The sequence below is a fragment of the Gekko japonicus genome, unplaced genomic scaffold (assembly GCF_001447785.1).
Source record: "Gekko japonicus isolate JY-2015 unplaced genomic scaffold, Gekko_japonicus_V1.1 scaffold1266, whole genome shotgun sequence".
In the NCBI taxonomy this organism is placed as follows: Eukaryota; Metazoa; Chordata; class Lepidosauria; order Squamata; family Gekkonidae; genus Gekko; species Gekko japonicus.
Window position 1 is genome coordinate 518,332 of NW_015169813.1, and position 7,282 is coordinate 525,613.

The following is a 7,282-nucleotide window of genomic DNA, read 5'->3' on the forward strand; positions in this document are numbered from 1 at the left end:
GGAAGAGCCCTGCTGGATCAGACCAGTAGTCCACCTAGTCCAGCATCCTGTCTCACACAATGGCCAACCAGTTCCTCTGGAAGGCCAGCAACAGGACTTAGAGGCCGAGGCCTTCAGAAGAACATCAGAAGAGCCCTGCTGGATCAGACCAGTGGTCCACCTAGTCCAGCATCCTGTCTCACACAGTGGCCAACCGGTTCCTCTGGAGGGCCAACAGCAGGGCACAGAGGCCGAGGCCTTCCCTTGATGTTACCTCCAGGCTCTGGGATTCAGAGGATTAGTGCCTCGCTCTTAGGGCTGCCAAGTCCCCCTGGGGGGCGGATAATCCCCCGCTTTGGAGGCCCGATTTCTGCCGTTGTGGAATTGGGCCCCGGGGGGAACCCCACCCCGGCGTGCATGTCAGCCGAAGGTGACGTGATGACGCTGGGCACGCTGGGGGCGGGGCCACAGCCGTCTGAGGGGAAAACGCGGCGCGCGCATGCGCACGCTCAAGACGCCGTCCGGGAGCCCACCGCCGGGAGCCCACCGGGAGCCCACCGCCGCAGAGCGAAACGGACTTGAGAACCCTACTTACTCTGAATGTGGAGTTTCTCCTCAGTATATCACCCGAGATCTTTCTCCTCCTCAAACCCTGCCCTCCCCAGACTCCACCCCCCCCCAAATATTCATGACGTTCCCAACCAGAACTTGGCAACCATATGCCAGTGGCACAAACAAAACGTGGAGGGAAAATATTCATGTTAATGGATTACAAATCAGCACGAAGAGACAGGAATGAGTGAGAAATCGGACTTACATGTTGGCTTCTCAGAAGGCTTTTTTTATACCCTACCCTGCTCCCCAGTGGGGACCCAAACCTCCTTCCATTCTTTTTCTCACCTCCATTTTGTGCTCTCAAAACAACCCTAGGAAGTAGGTTAGGCCAAGAGTGTGAGGCTGGCCCAAGGGCATCTGGTCAGCTTCCATGGCAGAGTGGCAATTTGAACTCGGGACTCCCAGTTCCAGGCCCTCTGACCACTACACCACACTGTCTCTCTCACTTTCAAAGTTTGGTCTCATCCTTAAGAACAAGGCCAAGCCTTCAGTTCCTCTTTGCTCACTGCTCTGAGGAACTAGGGAGGTCTGATCTCCTGAACCCCAAACTGGTTGCCCCATATTGAAAACGATATCATAGAGTTCGAAAGATAAGGACGACTCGGACGATCCAAGGGCGGAACTGCATTTCTTATGGGGGAAGAAAACTGAAGAATCCGTGACAAGGGATGAAGAAGACGAAGAAGAAGACGAAGAGGAGGAGGAGGAGATTGGATTTATACCCCGCCCTTCACTACCCAAAGGAGTCTCAGAGCGGCCTACAAACTCCTTTCCCTTCCCCTCCCCACCACAGACACCCTATGAGGTAAAAGAAGAAGAGATTGGATTTATACCCCACCCTTCACTACCCAAAGGAGTCTCAGAGCAGTTTACAAACTCCTTTCCCTTCCCCTCCCCACAACAGACACCCTGTGAGGTAAAAGAAGAAGAAGAGATTGGATTTATACCCCGCCCTTCACTACCCAAAGGAGTCTCAGAGCAGTTTACAAACTCCTTTCCCTTCCCCTCCCCACAACAGACACCCTGTGAGGCAGGTGGGGCTGAGATAACTCTTGACAGAAACTGCTCTTTTTCAAGAACAGCTCTGACAGAACTATGGCTCGCCCAAGGTCATCCAGAAGAAGAAGAAGAAGAAGAGATTGGATTTATACCCCGCCCTTCACTACCCAAAGGAGCTTCAGAGTGGCTCACAATCACCTTTCCTTTCTTCTCCCCACAACAGACACCCTGTGAGGTAGGTGGGCCTGAGAGAGCTCTGACAGAAACTGCTCTTTTTTCAAGGACAGCTCTGCCAGAACTATGGCTGCCCAAGGTCATCCAGCAGGTGCAAGTGGAGGAGTGGGGAATCAAACCCGGTTCTCCCAGATTAGAGAACCTTAACCACTACACCAAACTTAACCACTACACCAAACTGGCTCAAGATAAAGATTTGTAAAATTGTGTATGGACATGGAGAATTGGAGAGGGAGGGAAGAGATATTTCCCCCCATCTCCCATTATCTACTAGAATTCAGTTGACAAAATAAACATACATGAACACACACAAAGCAGGCCCTAGACAGGATTTTGTAGCTTGTGTGTGTGTGTGTGGGGTTCTGGTGGGGCTGCCATTATTTTTCTGTCTGTCTCTAAACAATGGTACTTTTAAAGTAATGATAAAGACAATAATACTAATAGTTAAATTAAATGTTGCACGAACACTCCCCACAACAGCCACCCCAGGTATAAAGGAAATGCAAAAACATCCCCCTCCCCCCTCTCCCTAAAGCAATGAAATGCCTTACCGTTTTCAGAAGAGGCCCTTTAAGGAAGGGAACAGAGCCCCCATAGCCCCAATGTAGCTACGGGCCAGACACAAAGCTGCCTTTTACTGAGTCAGACCCTCAGTCCATCAAGTGCAGGACTGTCAACTCAGTCTGGCAGCAGCTCCTCCAGGGTCTCAGGCGGAGGTCTTTCACATCACCTCCTGCCTGGTCCTTTAAACTGGAGATGCCGGGGATTGAACCTGGGACCTTCTGTGTGCCAGGCAGAGGCTCTTCCACTGAGCCACAGTCCCTCTTTACAGCTCTTCAGGGTCTCAGGCTGAGATCTTTCACATCACCTCCTGGCTGGTCCTTTTAACTGGAGATGCCGGGGATTGAACCTGGGACCTTCTGCGTGCCAAGCAGAGGCTCTTCCACTGAGCCACAGTCCCTCTTTACAGCTCTCCAGGGTACCGCAATGCCAGTTTCTGTGGCGGTAACAAGAAGGCAAGTCTTTTCCCCTGCTTGTAGGTCCGGGGGGGGGGGACAGATTCTGATCGGCCACTCTGGGAAACAGGATGCAGGACTAGATGTTCTGATCCAGAAGGGTGCCCTCGGTCGCACAGGATCCAGATCTTTTTCTTCAGCAGTGCAAGCTACCTAGATTTGCATTCCAGAGTCGCAGGGAAGGATTGTTCTTTTTACGCATGGCACATTTGTCAATCAGATTCAGGGCCTCTTAAATCGGGCACGCAGTCCCCCAAGATTTAGCAACGCTTCCCTTTCATCACATGAACACACGAAGCGGCCTTATACTCAGGGGTCATTTCCTACAGGAGCAGAGCTCCGGCAGTAAAACGCCCAGGGGGCGGGGACATGCAACAAGCCCCACCCCCTATTCCCAGTAGCCCTCAATCAGAGCAAGAAGCAGCCAGGTATGTTGCAGAGCCCCCCTCCCAGATAGCAATCCAAAACAGTCCAGCAGCACTTTTAAGGCCAAGGTTTATTCAGGTACAAGCTCTCCCTCCTCTGCAAGGACAGATCTGCACGTTCCCAATAGCTAGGAATTCAAAACAGTCCAGTGGAGCCTGAGCGGTGGGTGTTGCCTTCTGACGCACTTCTGGTGATGTCAGGGGGTGTGGCATATGCAAATGAGTTATGGTAACGAGTTATGCTAATTAGCTCAAGCACCTCTTTTTCTACGAAATGACCCCTGCTTATACTGAATCAGATCTTTTGGTCCATCAAGGTCAGCATTGTCCACGCAGGTTGGCAGCAGCTCCCCGGGGTCTCCGGCTGAGGTTTTTCACATCACCCGCTACCTGATCCTTTTAACTGGAGATGCCGGGGATTGAACCTGGGACCTTCTACATGCTAAGTGAATGCTCAGCCACTGAGTCATGGCCCCTCCCCCTCCGGTGCCTTCAGTACAGCTGCATAGGACTTTGAACCTTTGCTCCAGAAATACCACCAGCCTTTCCAGCTTGGCTACCGGCCCAAAGCCTACCGAGGCCGGGAGGGGGGGGGAATTCCTCTGGCAAGGACCTCTGCACGATGCGGGCAACGGCTTTGCCATGGGGCAGCATGCGAGCCAAATGCTTCATGAGACCTAGCGGCCTGCGTCTTCCGAAACAGAACTATGGGCCTCCGTGAGACCCACACTGGCATTCCAACTCTGTAAAATTCTCAAGCTTCCCCGCTTTCTGAGCCTGTGGGCACCACAACAGGGCTGCCACGAAATGGCTGCCACGGGAGGTGGAGCCAGTCACGAAATGGCTACTGCGGCATGCCTTTGGTCTCACAATGAAGATCCTCGTGCCGAGGTGGCGGCTGCTACGAAAGCAACACATTCAAAAATGTCCACGGCCCGTCAGAAACCCTGTGGAGCAAAGGGCCATACCCGGTCCTGCCCACTTTCCAAAAGCACTTGGTGGGCACTGGGAAAGGTGTCAGCAGGTGCCACGGTGCCCACGGGCAACCAGGTTGGGGACCCCTGCCTTAAGCAAGCAAAAGCAAGAGAGACCCTACTGGCAGATTTAGGATCACAGAATCACACAAAGTTGGAAGGGGCTGTCTAGTCCAACCCCCTGCTCAATGCAGGATCTGCCTAGAGCAGTGGTGGCGAACCTTTTAGAGACCGAGTGCCCAAACTGCGACCCAAAACCCACTCATTTATCGCAGAGTGCCAACACAGCAATTTACCCTGAATACTGAGGTTTTACTTTAGAAGAAACAACTCCTACATTAACTTAAGATGATCCAAACAAAGGAAGGAAAGCAATCCCAAATGCTTTCATTTACTTAAAATCATTTGGCAGAGAATTCGACACTTTAATGACGGTCTGGGCCTGGCTGGGGCAATGGCACACGAGCCCAAAGAGAGGGCTCTGAGTGCCACCTCTGGCCCCCGTGCCATAGGTTCGCCATCACTGGCCTAGAGCATCCCTGACAAGGGTTTGTCCAGCCGCCGCTTAGAGACTGCCATTTAGTGCACCGAAAGGAAACCAGCCTTGCACGCTCATGGAAGGAGCGTGGCCTTTTGTCGCATGGCATTTTGCTGACTCTGGCCCCCAGGCTGACGGCACGGAGCACCTCCCTCCCCACGATCACTCCCTCTTCTCTACAGAGAGGGGGAAAGAGGTTTTCATGGTGAGGCCCAGAGATCCTGATGGATCCTGACACGTCTGCTCCAGATATGCATGGAAGCCAATTAGCTTTTTTTGGGGGGGTGGAGGGGTGGGTTGTAAAGCCCAAGAAATCCAACCTCGGATCCAAAGTATAGCCGTCCGCTGTGGTGATGACAATTCAATTATTCATCACAATTACTGCTAGGGAAAGGAAGGGGCGGAGGGAGGCGAAACGTATCTAGAAAGCGCCTACGAAGCCGTTCGATCGCAAGGTCCCATGTGCGCGCAGTGCGGCGCCCCTCCCCACCTTGTGTGCATGCATGCACACACTCATGGGCCGTCTCGCAAGGCAGGATGGCAGTGTGCGGCAGAAGGCGGGTTTTGCCCACACCGGAGGGCTGTCTTGCGGCAAGTGAAGGCCACGCAGCCCCAAACGGGAGCCCCTGCTTTACGTGATTGAAGGGAGGGGGCTTTGTCCAACCCCAGAAGATCTCGGGTAAGCTTTGCTGGGGAAGAGCTGTTGCCAAAGACACGGCACTGAACCTAGGGTTCCCACCAGTACTCCCTCTAAGCCGTGGGGTCTCCTGAGCAAAAAATTCTACTTGGTGAGCTACCGGCATTAAAGTCGTGAGCACGCGATTTGCCTCCTGCGTCAGTTAGTTTGCTCTGGAGCCTTCCTTCCTGAGCCGAGACAAAAACCTGGGAGCTGGAGGCTAACAAAACTCTGAGCTAGCTCACACTAGTTCAGCTTAGAGGGAACACTGGTTCCCACTTCTGGGCTGTGAAATTCCTGGAGATTTTGAGGGGTGGAGCCTGAAGAGGGCGGGGTTTGAGGAAGGGAGGGACTTCAACGGGATAGAATGCCACAGAGTCGTCGTCCCCCCCCCCCACCTCCAAAGCTGCCATTTCCCCAGGGGGAACTGATCTCTGTCGTTTGGAGACTGGTTGTCGGTAAATACTGGGTTCAAGATGCATTGCGGTGAACAGCTCGACTTTATTAAGTGATTTCAGGGACAAGACTGTCCTCCGGGGTCGCAGCCCTGTTTAAATGGCATGCAAACACCACTCCCAAACACACCACACTCCCAACGATAGGCTATTGACATAACATTACTACTTGATTGGTTACCTCCAGAGTCCTGGTGGGCTATTGTTCTCGGGCTCTAAGCTCAGCCAGTCTCTGGTAGAACTATCCTGTTCATGTTTCAGTCCCAATATACATGACAGTTGTAATGCCACCTGGAGACTGGCATCCCGCAATGAACCAGCGGGACCAGTGATCGGACTCTGTACAAGGAAGCTTTATGTGTTTTGGGGAGGGGCCGCAAGAGAACCATGTTTTGCAAGGGAACGGTCGCCCATCAGAGGAGATCAGTTGGGGCTGTGTAATGTATCCAGTCCAGACAAGTCCAGAGACAAACGTCGAGCTTCGCTCCAAGAGACAATGGAGTATGCGGATCCTAGTCCGCTCCAATCAGGGGGCTAGGTTCCCGGCCGAGAGCCTATGGGACTCTCGGCCACTGTAAATAGCCTATAGGGAAGTAGGGTGTGTGTTTTGGGTGGCGGTTTCTCGGGGGATATAAGCCGGCCTGCGAGCTGGCCAAAGTCGTCTTGTTCCGGATAGAATAAAGTACGCTTTGCTGAAATCACTCTCCGTCTGCGTACTTTTCAGGCTGGGAACACCAAGAAGCTTCATTTATCTAGTTGGTTTACACCCCGACTTTCTCCCCAAAGTGGCTCACATCGTTCTCCTCTCCTTCAGTCTAACCTCACAACAACCCTGTGAGGTAGGTTAGGCTGAGAGTGTCTGACTGGCCCAAGGTCACCCAGTGAGCTTTCACGGCATGAGCGGGGATTCGAACCTAGATCTTCCAGACCCTAGCCCAGCTCTCTAACTTCTGCACCATACTAGAACTTATTCAACTCCCTTATACATATGGTTGCCAGCTCCAGGTTGGCAAATTCCTGGAGATTTGGGCATGGAGCCTGGGGAGGGCAGGATTTGGGCAGGAGAGTCCCTCTAAAGCAGCCATTTTCTCCAGGGGAATTGATCCCTGTCATCCGGAGGTCACTTGTAATTCCAGGAGATCCCCAGGTCTCCCCCGGAGGTTGGCAACCTACTTATTTGGGGAAACAAGAAGACTTTAAGTCACATGGTGACTTGGGATTTGCATTTGTTTCAAACAAACAAACGGAAAAATGAAATGACTGAACCCCATTCACAGGGGTCATTTCGTAGAAAAAGAGGTGCAGGAGCTCATTAGCATAACTTATTTGCATAACTTATTTGCATATGCCACACCCCCTGACATCACTGGA